The sequence below is a fragment of the Loxodonta africana genome, chromosome 1, assembly GCF_030014295.1.
Source record: "Loxodonta africana isolate mLoxAfr1 chromosome 1, mLoxAfr1.hap2, whole genome shotgun sequence".
NCBI classification, from domain to species: domain Eukaryota; kingdom Metazoa; phylum Chordata; class Mammalia; order Proboscidea; family Elephantidae; genus Loxodonta; species Loxodonta africana.
Genome location: NC_087342.1, coordinates 150,656,273 through 150,672,170, shown reverse-complemented (window position 1 = coordinate 150,672,170; position 15,898 = coordinate 150,656,273). Strand labels below are relative to the sequence as shown.

Here is a 15,898-nt window from a genome sequence, read left to right as displayed (position 1 = left end):
TTTATCAGCTCACTAGATGCCAGTCACCACAGACATTGCTAAATGTCCCCTGAAGGGCGAATTTGGCCCCAGTTGAGAACCATTGCCCTATAGAGCAGTGTTTCTCAAAGTGTGGGCTGTGGAGGAGGAGCATTAGCACCACCCAGGAAGTTGTTATAAATGCAAATTCTTGGGCCCCACCTCAGACCTGCTGATCAGAAACCCTGGGGATGGGACCTGGCAATTCCTATTTTAACAACCTCTTCAAGTGATTCTGATGCAGACTTAAGTGTGAGAGCCAATACTCCATAAGAAAGAGTTGTCTTTTACAGGCTATCACCTCACCAGATGCTTCGTTTTGCCTTCATTAACTCTATCCTTAGAAATTAGGGTATATACCCCCCAAAAAAACCTACTGTCCAACTCATTGCGACCCCATGAGGTTTCTGAGGCTGTAGTAAATCTCTAAAGAAACAGACTGCCACATCTTTCTCCCGTGGAACCACTGGTGGGTTCGAACTGCTGACTTTTCAGTTAGCAGTCAATTGCTTTAACCACTGAGCCATGAGGGCTCCTCATACAGACATAGTGATATCAGACTGGATACCGGAAGGAAGGGGGAGGGAACTAATATTTTTGGACACTGTGTATTAAACACTGTATTTATGTATGCTTTACTTGTTGCCGTTGAGTCAATTCCTACTCCTAGCGACCCAATAGGACAGAGTAGAACTGCCCACAGGGTTTCCAAGGAGCAGCTGGTGGATTCAAACTGTTGACCTTTTGGTTTGTAACTGTAACTCTTAACCACTGTGCCACCAGGGCTTCATGTATGCTTTAGATGTATAGTAAAATCTCTGCTAAATGCAGATTTATATATGATTTGTGATTGTCTTCTGTCCTTCTTCCAACCTCTCTTGCCAAACAGGGAGAGGGAAAAATCTAATCTTCTGTGGTGGAAAGAGGAGGAGATTAAAGATAAGAGGAGAGTTAGAGGCTGGTGACAGACATTGTTGAAAGCTCTGTCTTAGGAAAATGAAAGTTGGATTTTTGAGTTCCTATTTTTTTTTATTATTTTCTAGGCCCAGTCTCCCAAGGTTGAAAAAAATACAGTATAAATATAATAGTAATTGCAGTAAATTTCGATTTTAAACTCATGGTTCAGACTCATGCATATATGAGATTTTGGTATATATGTAAGAGAATTGGCCTCACAATTGAATGAGTCTCTTTCTGGGATTTCTAGTATAGTCAATTGGCTTATTACTTTGTTCCCATTCTAATAATCATACTTTTTATTATGATGGCCTTGTAATTGGTATCTTGTAAAGTAAGTCTCCTTGTTCTTTGCCAGGATTTTCTGAAATATTTGTGGATATTTGGTTTAATATAAAAGTTTCAGAATCACTTTTGTCAGGTTACTCAAAAATTCTTGTTAGATTTTAATTGGAATTGCTTTGAATTTAGGTTTCTTTGGAGAAAATTGCTGTTTTTACAGTGTTAAACCAGTTGCTGTCAAGTTGATTTTGACTTAAGGGGACTCCATGTGTGTCAGAGTAGAACTGTACTCCATTGGGTTTTCAATGGCTGATTTTTGGGAAGTAGATCACCAGGCCTTTTTTCCAAGGAGCCTCTGTGTGGACACCAACCTTTGATTAGCAGCTAAGTGCAATAATCATTTTTATCACCCAGGAACTCCCTTTTCTATAATAGAGTTTAAGATTTTTATTGTTGTTAGATTAATTTTTAGATATTTGTCATTTTCTGTTTTTATAGTAAGTAGTGTCTTAGTTTTTTCTTAGGTGCACTATTACTTTGTTGAGCACTCTTAGTTCTAGTAGTTGTTTAATTTTAGTATGTTGGCCAGAACTTTTAAATACTGCCTTAACCTTAAACTCTGATTGAACGGGGAAGAGGGGGACATTTTTGTCTTGTTCCCATCCTCAAAGAGAACATAGCCAAATTCTCTTCGTTATGTATGTTTATGGTAGATTTCTGTTAGGTACCCTTTATCATGTTAAGAAATTTCTGTTTCTTTCCATAAGTAGGTTTTGAGAGTGAGTTTAACAATTGGCTTTTCTGTATTTATTGAGATTGTCATGTGACTTTCCTTTTTTTATGACATTACTGTAACAGATTACATTAATTTTTCTCATGTTGAGGTGTGTTCTTGCATTCCTGGGATAAATACTACTTGGTCATGATATACATATAATTTTTTAAAAAATACTTTTGGATCTGGGTGTAATATTTTCTCAAAAATTTCTGCCATCTCACTTCTTACAGTTCCCCTGTCTTTTTGAGCATTCAAAGTGAAGTAATATTTTTTATTATGGGAAAAATTATATAAATTCAAAATAAAGATCTAATAGTAGATGCTTATGATTTTAAAGGTCAATTAAAATAGCATGGCTTACCATGAATAACAGCAGTCTCTTTTGCCATTCTTCCCCTTTCTAAAGTGCCATTCCTAGGGGGCAATCATTTTCATTTGTTTTAGCTGTTTCTTTTGCTGCTGTCCTCCGTATTTCTACAAAATCTCTTTACCCTGCTTTTGTGTTTTTTTTTTTTTTTTAAACGTGATCTGCCTACTTTCTACTGTTGAAAACAGAATGGAGCCTTTTATCTCACTAACGTCCTCTCACCCCTTCCTTCTCCTATCATGCTGTTATATCACATGCTGGTTAAATGAATATTCAGTATTAGCATTTTATGGTGACAAATATTGTTCACATGTGAGTCAGTTTTACATGATTATATATATATTTTTTATAAAACTTTTTGCTTTTGCCTAGAGTTTGGAATTGCCTCAGATTTTCATTTGTTAAGATTATCCACTAATTCTTCCCTTAAGCTCTCCGAAAGAACTGTTAAATCCTTTTTAGTCAAATGTATCAGGTAATATATTCCATCAGTTTTTACTTAATGGCATTCCTTCTGAAACCCCTCATTCTCTTGTTCCAGTTTTGGTTGATTATTTTTTAATTCTGGTACGTAACTTTCTTCTTGGAATTTCACTTCACTATCTCAAGTTCAATTACCTTTCTTCTCTGATGGAGCCCCACTTCTTGGACCTTAAGTTTTCTGTTTCTTGGCTTCAGTGCTCTTTAAAACCTGATGCTGTACAAAATCTTTGATCCTTATACTTATGGGGCCTTTGTTTCAGCTGTAAACTGAGTAAGCTATTCTCAGTAGTCTCTAATATGCTTATTACCTCCTATAGTTCTGTTTACTTCCACTTGGCTGTACATTGTTTAACCTGTTTGCATAGTTCTATGCAACTTGATTGTAATCCTTCCTTTATTATATGTAGTGAAGGGTTAGAGAAAAGGTACAATAAACTTTGTAGCTATACTACTGATCTAAATGTCAGAAATTCCCAAAAGTTTTATATCTACTCTTAGTTTATATTATTGAAAACTTATCTAATAAGTCATACTTGATACCAATATTAGATAATTAAACTGAAAAGAAGAGAGGGTATATAATTTTACTCCAACTCTCTATTTGTAGTAAGACTTCTAAGGCATTGGCCTTCTCTGCCTCTTCCTTCCAATAACCATTCTTCTTTTCACATTTCTTCTAAAGTAGTTCTATTCTCCTTTCCTTTTTGTAGGAGACACATTCACTATTATGCCTATAGCTGTTGCTGACTCCCAAATCTCTCTTTCACCCATGAATTTAATTTCACCTCTGATACTCTGTCTGCTTCCTATTATACATGTTTACGAGGGACATCCTGTTGTTAAATGGTCACTGTAAAGTTTGTTAAGTGACTCATCCTTGCTGTTACTTTTTTTTAATCATGTCAGTTTGGGTCCTTATTGCTTTGTACTCAGTCTATTTTAATAGCTTCTTAACCTCTGTTTGCTACCTGTATTGTCCTTTCTCTCCAGTCCCCGCTGTTTTTTCTACCTGATAAACTAATGTTCTGGAAGAAAACCTTAAATGGGTTAAACCAGTGCTGACTGATAGAAATACATACAAATCACAAATGTGAGCCACATATGGAATCGAAAATTTTCTGGAAGCCACATTAAGGAAAGTAAGAAGAAACAGTTTAAATTAATTTTAATAATGTATTTGCTTTAACTCAGTATTTTTAAAATATTGTCATTTCAACATTTACTCAATGTAAGACAGTTATTGAGATATTTTACGTTCTTATTTTCGTATTAGGTATTCAAAATCCAGTGTGAATATTACACTTACAGCACATGGAAACCCTGGTGGTGTAGTGGTTAAGCGCTAGGGCTGCAAACCAAAGGGTTGGCAGTTCAAATCCACCAGGCGCTCCTTGCAAACTCTATGGGGCAGTTCTACTCTGTCCTATAGGGTTGCTATGAGTCGGAATTGACTCGACGGCACTGGATTACTGGGTGGCACATCTTGGACTTGACACCTTTCAAGTGTTCCACAGCTACGTGTGTATTGGACAGTGCTTTACTGCTTCCTCATTTCTCTATGTGCCTATGGCCTAACCTAGAAACCTCTATGTGCCTATGGCCTAGTACTTAATTCACTTGTGGTCCTCAATTGAATTGTAATTCTCTGTGTAATGATAGGTTTTTCTTCCTTAGCTTGCAGAACAAAATAAGTTTATATTTCTTCATTATTCAAAAGAAATACCCTATCCTTTGTTCCCCTTTCCCTTCTAAATCATGGTGCATTGCAATATTGCAAGAATCTCCTTCATTTCCTAGATGCTTCCTTTTTATAATAGTTCCCTGAGATTTTAAACTCACTCCATTCAAGGGGTCCTTTTTCCAGTCTCCAGATTCTAGAAAGGTGAAAATTTGATGAGCATTTGCTGCTTTTAGCACTACATGTTGATGTTGTTAAAGATAGGTATTCCTATGACACCACTGTTACTCTGATGGTCGTACTTCAGGGTATAGAGGAGAAGGTGAAAAGATAGTTGTTAGGTTTTTTTCCACATCACCCTACTCGTATAGCTTTTAGATAACAAACACACATGTACATGCACATCACAAAAATATTCCTCTTATCATTTTAGACTGGCTTGATCTGAAGTGGTTTGCAGCCTCATTCACACCATTGTCTAGAATTATATCTTTCTACGACAGTGTAGGTGCTGGTCACCAGCCCATCCTTTCCTCTTCCTTGACATGTAGTTTCTCAGGTTCTCTAATGTTCTTACCTGCCAGCTGATCTCATTCTGAGGCCACTAGCTCAGGAGAGATGGTGTAATACATTGTGACTGAAAAGAGAAGCAATTGGGTCTGAATAAAATCTTGGATTCCTGTGCATATTGACTCAATCTTTTCCCTGTTCTCCATTCCAAAGAATTTACAATAAAGTCATAAAGAATGTTCTTTCCTCTTTTCCTCTTGAACAGTTGCAACATAATTGCCATGCATCTTTAAAACTGAAACAGATCACTGAAACCATTATTCTCAAAGCAAAAAATATCTCCAAGATGCTGTGCTGTTTCTTACGGTAAATAAAGAAGTAGCTGCCACCTCACACTTTGGTTGTGTTTTTGTCTCATACAATAAACTGTGAGCTTCTCTAAGGTTAGTAGTCCTTTCGTTTATTATTGTTTCTTTAAATCTCCGTAGTGTTTGGCTCAGTAGGTCTTAGAAAATAAAATGCTCATTTAAAGGAGTAAAAATGCATTCTTAACAGTTTTTCCTAGCTTATCAGATTTGACTGGTCTTATATTTTACGCAAATATTGGTAAATTCTATATTTTATCTTCCTTGCTGTACATGCATATGTATAATGTATATTGTATCCTTTTTTCTTTTAAGAAACTTTTGTAGAACAAAAATGTAGAACAAAACTGAAATTCATATACACACAAAAAAGACCAGGCTTGCTGGTCTGACAGAGACTAAAGAAACCTCAAGAGTATGGCCCCTGGACACCCTTTTAACTCAGTACTGAAGTCACTCCTGAAGTTCACCCTTCAGCCAAAGATTAGACAGGTCTGTAGAGGCAACAATAACACACATGAGGGTCGTGCTTCATCGATCAATCATGTATACGAGACTAATGGGCACACCAGCCCCAAAACAAAGACAAGAAGGCAGGAAGGAACAGGAAAACTGGAAGAAAGGAAACAGGGAACCTGGGGTGGAGAAGGGGAGAAGTGTTGAAACATCATGGGGTTGAGAAAGAAAAAAGGAAGGAAAAAAAAAAAAACTCAGTGATTTGCAGAATGAAATACCCTTTGTTTCTGAAACAATAAAAGAGTTTTACTCTCTGCACATACTCCTCAGAGATTTCCCAGTGGGTTAGAAATGGTCTCTGGCTAAGATATGCCACTCTGTCTCTTTGGTTCTCTAATTCTTCATCTATAAAATGTAGTGGCTATAACAGTTTAGCTCTGAAATTCTGGGATGATCATATAATGATGGATATATGTGAATATAAATCAACACAAGAATTTCTTCTTACTGGCAGTATTAGGTGAAAATGTGGTAGGTAAAGAATTTTTAATAAAAGGGAATGAAATCTTTATTTCAGTTTCCTAAATGCAATCAAAGGAGCCCTAGTGGTACAGTGGTTAAGTGCTCAGCTGCTATCCAAAAGCTTGGTGGTTTGAACCTACCTGTGGGAGAAAGATGTGGTAGTCTGTGTGGGAGAAAGATGTGGTAGTCTGCTCTCATAAATATTACAGCCTGGAAAACTGTATGGGACAGTTCTACTCTGGCACGTGGGTTTGCTATGAATCAGAATTGACTTGATGGCACCCAACAACAACAAAAAACAATATGCCTTTTAAATGGTAATTTAGATTGTTGAAAGAGATGAAATAGACTTCTTACGAAAGTTATTACTAATACTACATGACTATGCTCTTATTAATTTTTTATGCTATCATTTCAATAAAATTTTTACTTTTACATATAGTCAGTGCTCATTATTCATGGTAGTTTTGATCTGTAAAGTCGCTGTGAACATGAATTAGCGAATGCTGAACTGTATGCTCCCTGGTGTCATAGTGGTTAAGAGCTATGGGTGCTAACCAAAAAGGCCAGCAGTTTGAATCTACCAGGCATTCCTTGGAAATGCTATGGGACAGTATCTACTCTGTCCTGTAGGGTCGCTGTGAGTTGGAATCAACTGGACAGCAAGGGGTTTTTTGTTTTGTTTTGTTTTGGAACCGTTGCTCTAGGGGAAGTATGGGATCAGGTTCCTATGGGCCTCTGGTCACAGCATTTTCATCAACCTACCAATGCATAAACTTGTGTTATGTTTGTTTCTATTTAAAAACACCTTATTTAATATATATTGTTGATACACTAACATTGAACTCATGCCTGAACAAAGTTTATCTAGAACATGTATTTTTTTTCTCTCTAAGGCACATCACAGATACATTGAACTTAGGAACACTAGCACTATGCTTGAGGGACATTTTAAAAAGTAATATCACCAAGAAAAAGTACTAAAATGTGAACAAGTGACACCAGTTAGACTGTGAAAACGACACTTGTTTACAGTATGAGAGCTGAAACAAGAAGGACGAGAGCATTGCTGTCTTTGACCTCAGATGGGAACGTGTGCATCTAGTGACTTGGTGTTTTTGCGAATCAGTGCATTGTTGGGGAAGCGTAGTTAAAAACAAAATCTTCTGCCAACTTAGACAAACTCTCCACAAAAGTAGAAGACGAAGAAAACAGGTTTTTTGGGGGGGAGGGGAGAGGGAAGGGATTCTGTATCTTTTTAACATTGAATAAGCATTAAACTAGAATGTGATATGTGTTACCCAATTAGAGTCCATGCCTCGGAGCACTTGAGCCAATGAAACATACTCCAAGTTAGAAAGAGAGAGAAAGTTTATTAGGAGGTGACACCAACAAGGAGTCCGACAGCAATGCAGGCTGTCTTTATGGAATCCCGAAGAGCAATTTTTATATCAGAGCTTATTTTCGCAAGGATTACCTAATGTTTTTAAGCACATAGCCCACAGATGGTCATATGCATTACAAAACAACTATAATAAACTCTTTATTAAACTAAAGATATACATGTCGGACATCTGGACTCTAATCTGTATGTTTGTAACAGGCAAAAAAAACTTACCAAAAAAATCTCTTGGCTAGTGGAACTGGCCTGCCAAGTCCATTCTAAGATAAGGAGCAAGAAAGAAACTTGCAGACCAAAAGCGCCAGGCAGCCTTCCTAGCTGCTGTCCTGCAGGCTGAAGGCCATCTCCCAAGGCCCCGCACCCTTTGGAAAGAGACCAGTACAGCTCGTGCAATAAAAAATGTTATAGGTTACTTAGAGTATTATCATAGTATTAGTTATGTCAAGCTCTCAGTTGCTCATTTTGAAAAGGAGAAAACATGTTGCGAGATATTAGGGTTACAGTATGCATCACAGGCAATCCACTAGATTGCAAACACAGAAGGGGATATTATCCTTTTATATAGGCCAGCATATGCAGCTCGTTTCACACATGATTTAAAGATAAATGATAACTAGTCCTCAAAGTAAGAAGACTTAACAGCACCATTTGCATAGTTTACCCTAAATTCACCTTGTAATTGGGATAGCCACCTGTGTACACTAATTGCCTTTATCCAAGACACAGTTTCTTATACCTTTATGACTGGAGATAGGTGCCAGCTGAAGGTAGGCTCCCATCCTCCCAGGAAACTGGGAAAAAGGGTGCTATCTTCCTTGATTGATTATATTTCAGAGAGATAGCCTGCAGGTTCTTGAGGAAATATTCCTGGATGTAAACTTGACGGCTGCTAACCAAAGGGTCTGCAGTTCGAATCTGCCAGGCGATCCTTGGAAACTCTGTGGGGCAGTTCTGCTCTGTCCTGTAGGGTCGCTATGAGTTGGAATCGACTCCATGGCACCAGTCTGGGCTGGGCTAAACTTGACCGGAGGCCTTTAAAAAGATTTACATATGCTTCATAGAGGCACAGAAAGAATTTACAAGTTTTCTAAAGTAGATGCTCTAAGAAAGGTGAGGGTGGAGGAGGTCTCTCTTTTTTTTTTTTTTTTTCTTTTTCAACAAGAATTATCATAAGCCTCTTATTTTTTTTCCTTCTGATTTGTATTTGCTCCTACAGCATGACTGCAAATGACCATGAGTATTGATTTTTGGGTTACAAATAAATTTTAGCCAGTGGGCAAATTTGTGTATTTGGAATCCATGAATAATGAGGATCGGAGGGTACCTTCTAAATTATTAAGATTATGCAGTATAAGGAATGGTCACATTTTGTCATTGAACATTGCCAGTTTTTTTCCAAAATATTTAGCGTGCTAGATTCTTAGGTTAGTTTTGTGAAAGAATGTGAAATACTTGTTCCATTAGAAAAAATATTTCACAACTGTCTATTTTGGTAAAGGGTTAATTGATGGTACCGTATTACGCTGTACTAGTTATTAATGTCTGGTTCATCTCTTTGATTTTCCATAAGATTTTAATGATTTCAGTCTTTTTGTTTCTTAATATATGTCATTTGTACTTGTAATTTCTCATGGTCATTTTCCACCTAGTTTCTTATTTCTTAAAAGCAAACGTTGCAACTCTTAACTCCCTTAATTTTTACCACTAATAGGTACCTTTCGTTGGGTTTGCAGTGCCCTTTAATGGGGTTTCACCATTAATTGGCAAAATGGCAACTGGCTGTATGAGGAATGTAATACTTAGCCACATGTCTGTTCTTTCCATTTAATTCAGTGGTTCTTATCGCAATTGTGTTACATTTTCTAAAGGGTATTCTGAGTATAAAATGTATTAACTATGCCATCCAGAATAGACTCTAATTCAGCATAAATCCATTCAGTGTAAGAAGGCAATTTTCTCACTCATATGCAAAATTTCATTATATTCAACTGTGTAGCCTTTGTTATTTTTTAATTATTTTGGTTTTGCAATTTCAACCTCAAATTCTCCCCCAAAACTTTACTTTTCTATTCTTACTCCGTCCTCGGTTTAGATCACAATTACAGGAGAGGTCCTGTGTATTCCATTTGCAGACTTTTAATTTGCCAGAGCCCCAAGTGAGACTCTACTTAGCTTCTACACAGAAATTTATGACTTTTATACCTTCTTTGAAAAATGAAAATGTAAAGTTTCTATTGAAACAGGTAAACTTGAATGACATTATCAAACACTGTATGGTAATCGGCTAGAAAAAGCAGACTTTTCTTTATGACTTTCTCATTATGACTCTTAGGATTTCTGTTTATGGCTTTAAATCCCAATTTTTGGGGATTGAAACTATTGTGCTTATGCATTGTCATCAAGTTCCTTTTCTTTACCAGGTGAAATGGTGTTTTTATGATTGCTATTGCAATCATTCAAAAGGAAAGACTTTAGTTTTATTTTTCAGTTGCTCGAGTCTTCTGTATATAAGGAGGTACAGCTTCCACTGTGAAAGAAGATGTGATTTTTGATGAGTTCAGGGACAGGACGTTAAATGAGATTGTATTACACAATAAGAAATTTAGTCCCATTCCAGTGTTTGTCTTTCCGATTATAAAGAGAAAGTCTATTTATTTCTAGTTTTTAATATTTTGCTAAGACTTGATAATCTTTTCTTTTTCAACAAAAAGAATGTGGCGCGGGCCTACCTTTCAGACTATTCAGTGGACAACGTTGTTACTGCTAGTTGCTCTTGAGTCACTCTGGCTGATGGTGACCATATGCATAACAGAGTGAAATATTGCCTGGTCCTATGTCATCTTTATGATTGTTGGTATGATAAACAACACATCTACTGGAATTTAATATTATTTATTCAGTTCCATAATATCAAATTTTAGGGCTACTTCCTTTTTTTTTTTTTTTTTTACTTTTAGAGTGAGAGAGAACCATTTTCTGTTTATACTGTTACTGGAATAAGGTTCTTGCTTCTCACTGGTCAAGAATAAGCAGGTAAGGCACGTAGTTTTCCACATGAGCAAAGCTTTATTGAAGAGGCGGAGAAGAGGAGGGCCTAGACCAGTGCTTACCCCGGTCTCATAGAACAAAGAACAGCAGGAGTTTTTAAAAGTTCTTGGGTGGGAGCAGAGATGCTAAGGAGGCGAGAGCCCATTTTTCAGTAGGTAAACTTGTACTTTACCCTCTTCTGTTATGCTTAAGTAGTCTGGACTGGAGCTTCTTTCTCTCCTTCTGTTTTCCATAGAACCAACATATTTCCTACCTTTTGCCTGGAACTAAGGAGGGAACTTAGAGGTTCAAACGCTCTTTACATAGACTTTCAGCTAGTTCCCTTGTTTTCAGTCCTTTGTCTTACTCCACTTTCAACATTCTCAGTTATCTGTTCCTTATTCTAGGGTACTGCAGCATACAGCATGAATTATTTTGCATTGGATCCTTCTTTGCTCTTTGTTCTATTAACTTCTACTTCGTGACTCAAAAACGTATTGACATACTTTTTCTGCTGTTGTTGTCTTTCCTAGTTTCGTTTTTGTTTTCTGTTAATATCTTTTTTTTCCCTGTAACTCCCGTTTTAGTGAGGTTTCAAATCAAAGTGGATATAATGCACACACTTAACCCACCACATTTACCAGAAAATCTCTCAAATCCCCACAATGCGGTGGTGTAGCTGTTGATTCTCTTGAGCCAACAATTCAAATACATCAAGAAAGGGACTGCTTTCAGAACCAGCCTAGTCATCAGAAAGGGTAAGTCAGCTTAAAGTAGAGAAAATGGCATGATCAAGGTTAAGCAACGTTTGACTTTAACCTGCCATTCATTCTCTGATACGACAGAGTATTATAAAGACAAATGAATGGTGAAAGATGAAGAGAATCCTTGGCGCATCTAAAAAAAAACACCCAGTGCCGTCGAGTCGATTCCGACTCATAGCGACCCTACAGGACAGAGTAGAACTGCCCCCATAGAGTTTCCAAAGAGCGCCTGGCGGATTTGAACTGCTGACCCTGACATGTTTTGCTAGAATTAAAAACATTTTCTTTTTCTGCTGTAGTAGTATCTTCTTCATTCAACTTCAATTCGCTCACTATAATTAATGTAATGGTGCAGAATTAACTTCTTGCTAGGTTTTAAGTAACTAGTACCAGCAATATTTCCACACATCTAGTTCCACGCATCTAGTTTTGGAAATATTGCTGGTACTAGTTGCTTAAAACCTAGCAAGAAGTTAATTCTGTACCATTACGTTAAGTATAGTGAGTTGAAGTTGAATGAAAGAAAATACTACTACAGCAGAAAAAGAAAATGTTTTTAATTCTAGCAAAACATGTAAGAATAGTGATATACTGTTTTAAAGTGATGATTCTATTGAGGGCAAGATTCTCAAAAACCAGCTTAGAAAAATAAATTGGTCTAGGTTTTGATTTAGTATTTTATTCTCTCAGAGACATAACCATGTAACATACCCAGGATTGCACATAGTTCAGTAATCTTTTATAAGGAGAAGAAAAAACAAAGTAAATCAATGATTTATTCAAGAAAATAAAACTAAGGATGTTCTTTGTGTTCATAAAGAAATGTACCAGTATCTGATATTGAGTAAAGCACAGACTAGTCGTTAATCATCACGGGAGCCCTGATTTAAACAAAGGACATTAAATTACATTTACAGAATTATAGAAAATCAGAGCTGAAAAGGTATCCACAGAATTATCTAGATCATTTGTTTCAAACGTTAATCTCCAAAGTTCTAGGTTTCTGTGAACTGCGTCAGGGGACGAGATGGGTGGATAGGTTACTGGGTAAACATTCTGCTTACATCACAGCAACCCTGATTTATTTCTCTTATATATTGTACTTCTAGATAAGATTATGTTTTCAGAAAGCCTTCTCCTGCTAAGTCAATAATGTTTGAATCAACTGTTCTTGTGAAAGGTCACCAGTGATCTCTCCTCATCGCAAAATAAGAAAGTTTTTCAGCCCCTTTCTTACTTGATCACCTAGTGATAGCCTATACTGCTGTCTACTCTTCCCTGGCTCCTATGCTCCCGATTCCGTTCTAATCTTTTGCCATTTCTTCTCTGTCTCATTCAAGCTTTTCATCCTCTTCTAGCAACTGAAGTTTGGAGTTCCTCAAGGCTCAGTGCCCTGGACCTTCATTCTTTCTCATGTCCTACTGTTTACCTAAGAATGTCATCCACACTCATGGATTTAATTATCTCTCGTAAGACTTTGACTTATACTTTTAATTTTTATTTAAGCTCCAGATTTATCTGATTGTCTGTTCTGATATTGCCTTTTGAATTTCTCAAAAACACCAGAAACTTAATGTATCTTTAAAGCCAGACTCCATCTCTACTCCCAAAGCAAACGAGCATACAAACTATAAAAATTGATCTTTTTTTTTTAGCATTTCCTACTTCAGTGAATCATTCAAGCAGTTAAATCAGAAACCTAGATGTCATCTTTGATATCTTCGTTTTCATTCTTCTAATTCATGTTCCAGTCTTGTTGTATTTCCTGAATAGCTCTTAAATTATACCTTTTCTCTCCATTGCCACTGCCACAACGCCAGTCAGATTTGTCATTGCCTCTTGCTTAGACTACTGCAGTGGCATCTTTTCGTTTGCTAGTGCTGCCATAACAAAAAGACCACAAGTGGGTGGCTTTAAAGAATAGAATTTATTGTCTCACAGTTTTGGAGACTAACAGTCTGAATTCAGGGTGTCAACAGGGATATATGGTCTGTCTGTTCTAGGAGGTGATTCCTTGTCTCCTTCAGCTTTTGGCAGCCCTGGGTGTTTCATAGTATCCCTTGGCTTGTAGAGAGAACCTCATATGTTGTTTTTCTGTGTGTGTACTCCCCTTTGTAAGACATCACTCAGAAGGGGTTAGGTCTAGGACCCACCCTACTCTGTTAAGGCCTCATTAACATAAAAAAAAGAAAAACCCTATTTCCCAATAGGGTCATAGGTACAGGGGTTAAGACTTTTGCGTCATATCTTTTTGGGGACACAGTTCCATCTATAACAGCATTCTAAGTGGTCTTGCAACAAGTCTTTTCTCCATACTATATCCAGAGTGATATTATTCCTTAATCTTTTTACCAGTTTTTCATGTTAAAGACCCAAATCCTATAGATGAAGAAATTGAGGTACAGAGAGATTTATTGACAGTTTAGATTTGAAGTCAACCACTGCCGTCTAGTTGATTCCGACTTTTATCGACTCTATAGGACAGAGTAGGACTGTCCCATAGAATTTCCAAGGCTGTACCTTTACAGGAGCAGCCTGCCACATCTTTGTCCGGAGGAGTGGCTGGTGGGTTCTAACTGCCAACCATTTGGTTAGCAGCTGAGTGCTTAACCACTGGACTACCAGGGCCCCTTAGATTTGAAACCATGTACACTTTTTCGTTATCACATGCTGCCATTTGGTTTTCCCATGTGTTTTGCTGTTGACACAAAAATAACTTTTATTTTTTTAATTTAAAAGTATCTTTATTTTGTTACTTTATTGACAGTGTTTTAAAAAATTTTAAGTGTCAACTATACTTGACAGAATATTTTGAGAAAAATTGGTGGTAATTTCTTCAAAAGAGCTGCTTATTTTCAATATAAATCTATATTCTTTCTAAGATTTAAGGTTCAAATTTCCATCAAACCGAGGTGATCATTGTTAAAAACAACCATTTTTAAATTGAATTTTCTATCTGGCTATCAGTTTATATCATAAACCAATTAGTTTTTGTTAGAATCTTACAGGGTTTTCAGTTTTTAAATTAACATTTCAAATTGCTAATCCTTTGTCATTGTCACCTACAAATGAATATTTTCAGTGACCACTTCGCATTGTAATACGGAAAAGGTAGTAGATTTCTTACTGTACAGCTATTATATCATTACAAAGTTAATAATAAAGTTAAATCTAATTTATTAGCTTTTACAAGAGAATATTTTTTTATGTAGCATAGCTAATTTCTACTTGTGGTAAAACTCAACTGATTAATTTTTACCCTATTAAATATTTGATTTTACTTTTATCAGTTGAGTTTTATTTTTTTGTTACAGTTGTGTTTCTAGATAAGAATTTTTATGCCAATAGTAATCCATTACTATGAAATAAATACAGAATTGTACATAGTGGATTGCAAAATTGAGGCAATAATAAATATCTTGAAAGTATTTTTGTTTTGTTTTAAGAAAAATGGCCTTTTTTTTTTTAATTCACCAGCTATGCTAGAGATAGTAAAACATGTATTGTTTCTCTATTCATTTTAGAGTATTCCCAAGCAATAGTGATGCACTTGTTTTTCATGTTTTCTTCACTGTCTTGCTTTTCTCTGAGGTGGGTCAGTTTGATTTTATATCTCTGGCAATCAGTTTGCATGTAAATTTCAAGTCAGCCCTGCTTTTAATATTGCATTCTTGTGAAATATTAATATTTTTATTAAATCTTTACTACTGCTAGGTATATTGAATGTCATGGATAGATTGTAAAATGAAAATTAGAATTAGTCTAATGCCTGTCTTAAAGTACATGATGAATTAGAGTTGTTTTCCTTTGTAGCAGGGATGATGTTACCATGGTGAGAGTTTCTGTTTCCATGACATTTGCTTGCATATTTTGATACGTCTTCAGTTGAAGAAGGGCTCTGTTTCCTGGCAGACTGGAGGAATGTCATTCTACCTTATCCCAAAATGTGTTTCTTTTTTTATTACAAAAATATAATAATTACCAAGGAATTGTGATAGCAAAGTGCCAAGAGGAAAATACACCTTGTTTACTGCTAAATATTTTTCCAACTTTTGGAACACAGCAAAATGTTCTTAAGCATGCTTTGTAAGGAAGAAAAAGGGAGAAGAGCATCATTTTCTAGTTTTCTTAATAAAATGTTTGTTTTTCAATAGAATTTCATTGACACAGCAAATAGCTACAGATGAATAAACTTGTGATAAATCTCAGTTGGATATAGATATGTAATATTGTACAACCAAAAGCGGCTGCTAATGATGATATATTGGTTGTGGAGAAAGAGAAAATAA

General features: G+C 36.2%; 1 protein-coding gene across 10 annotated transcripts in view; it reads left to right on the top strand.

Annotated features, from left to right (window-relative positions):
- The window catches only part of RNGTT (RNA guanylyltransferase and 5'-phosphatase), a 351,931-nt gene that overhangs the window by 185,888 nt on the left and 150,145 nt on the right, over nt 1–15,898 (top strand). The window contains exon 14 of one of the 10 annotated variants that reach the window (XR_010322529.1): nt 5,339–5,516. The exons of the other annotated variants lie outside the window; for them this stretch is intronic. The gene's annotated coding sequence lies outside the window, so the exon portion shown is untranslated. The remainder of the gene's footprint in view (nt 1–5,338; nt 5,517–15,898) is intronic. 10 annotated transcript variants of the gene reach the window in all.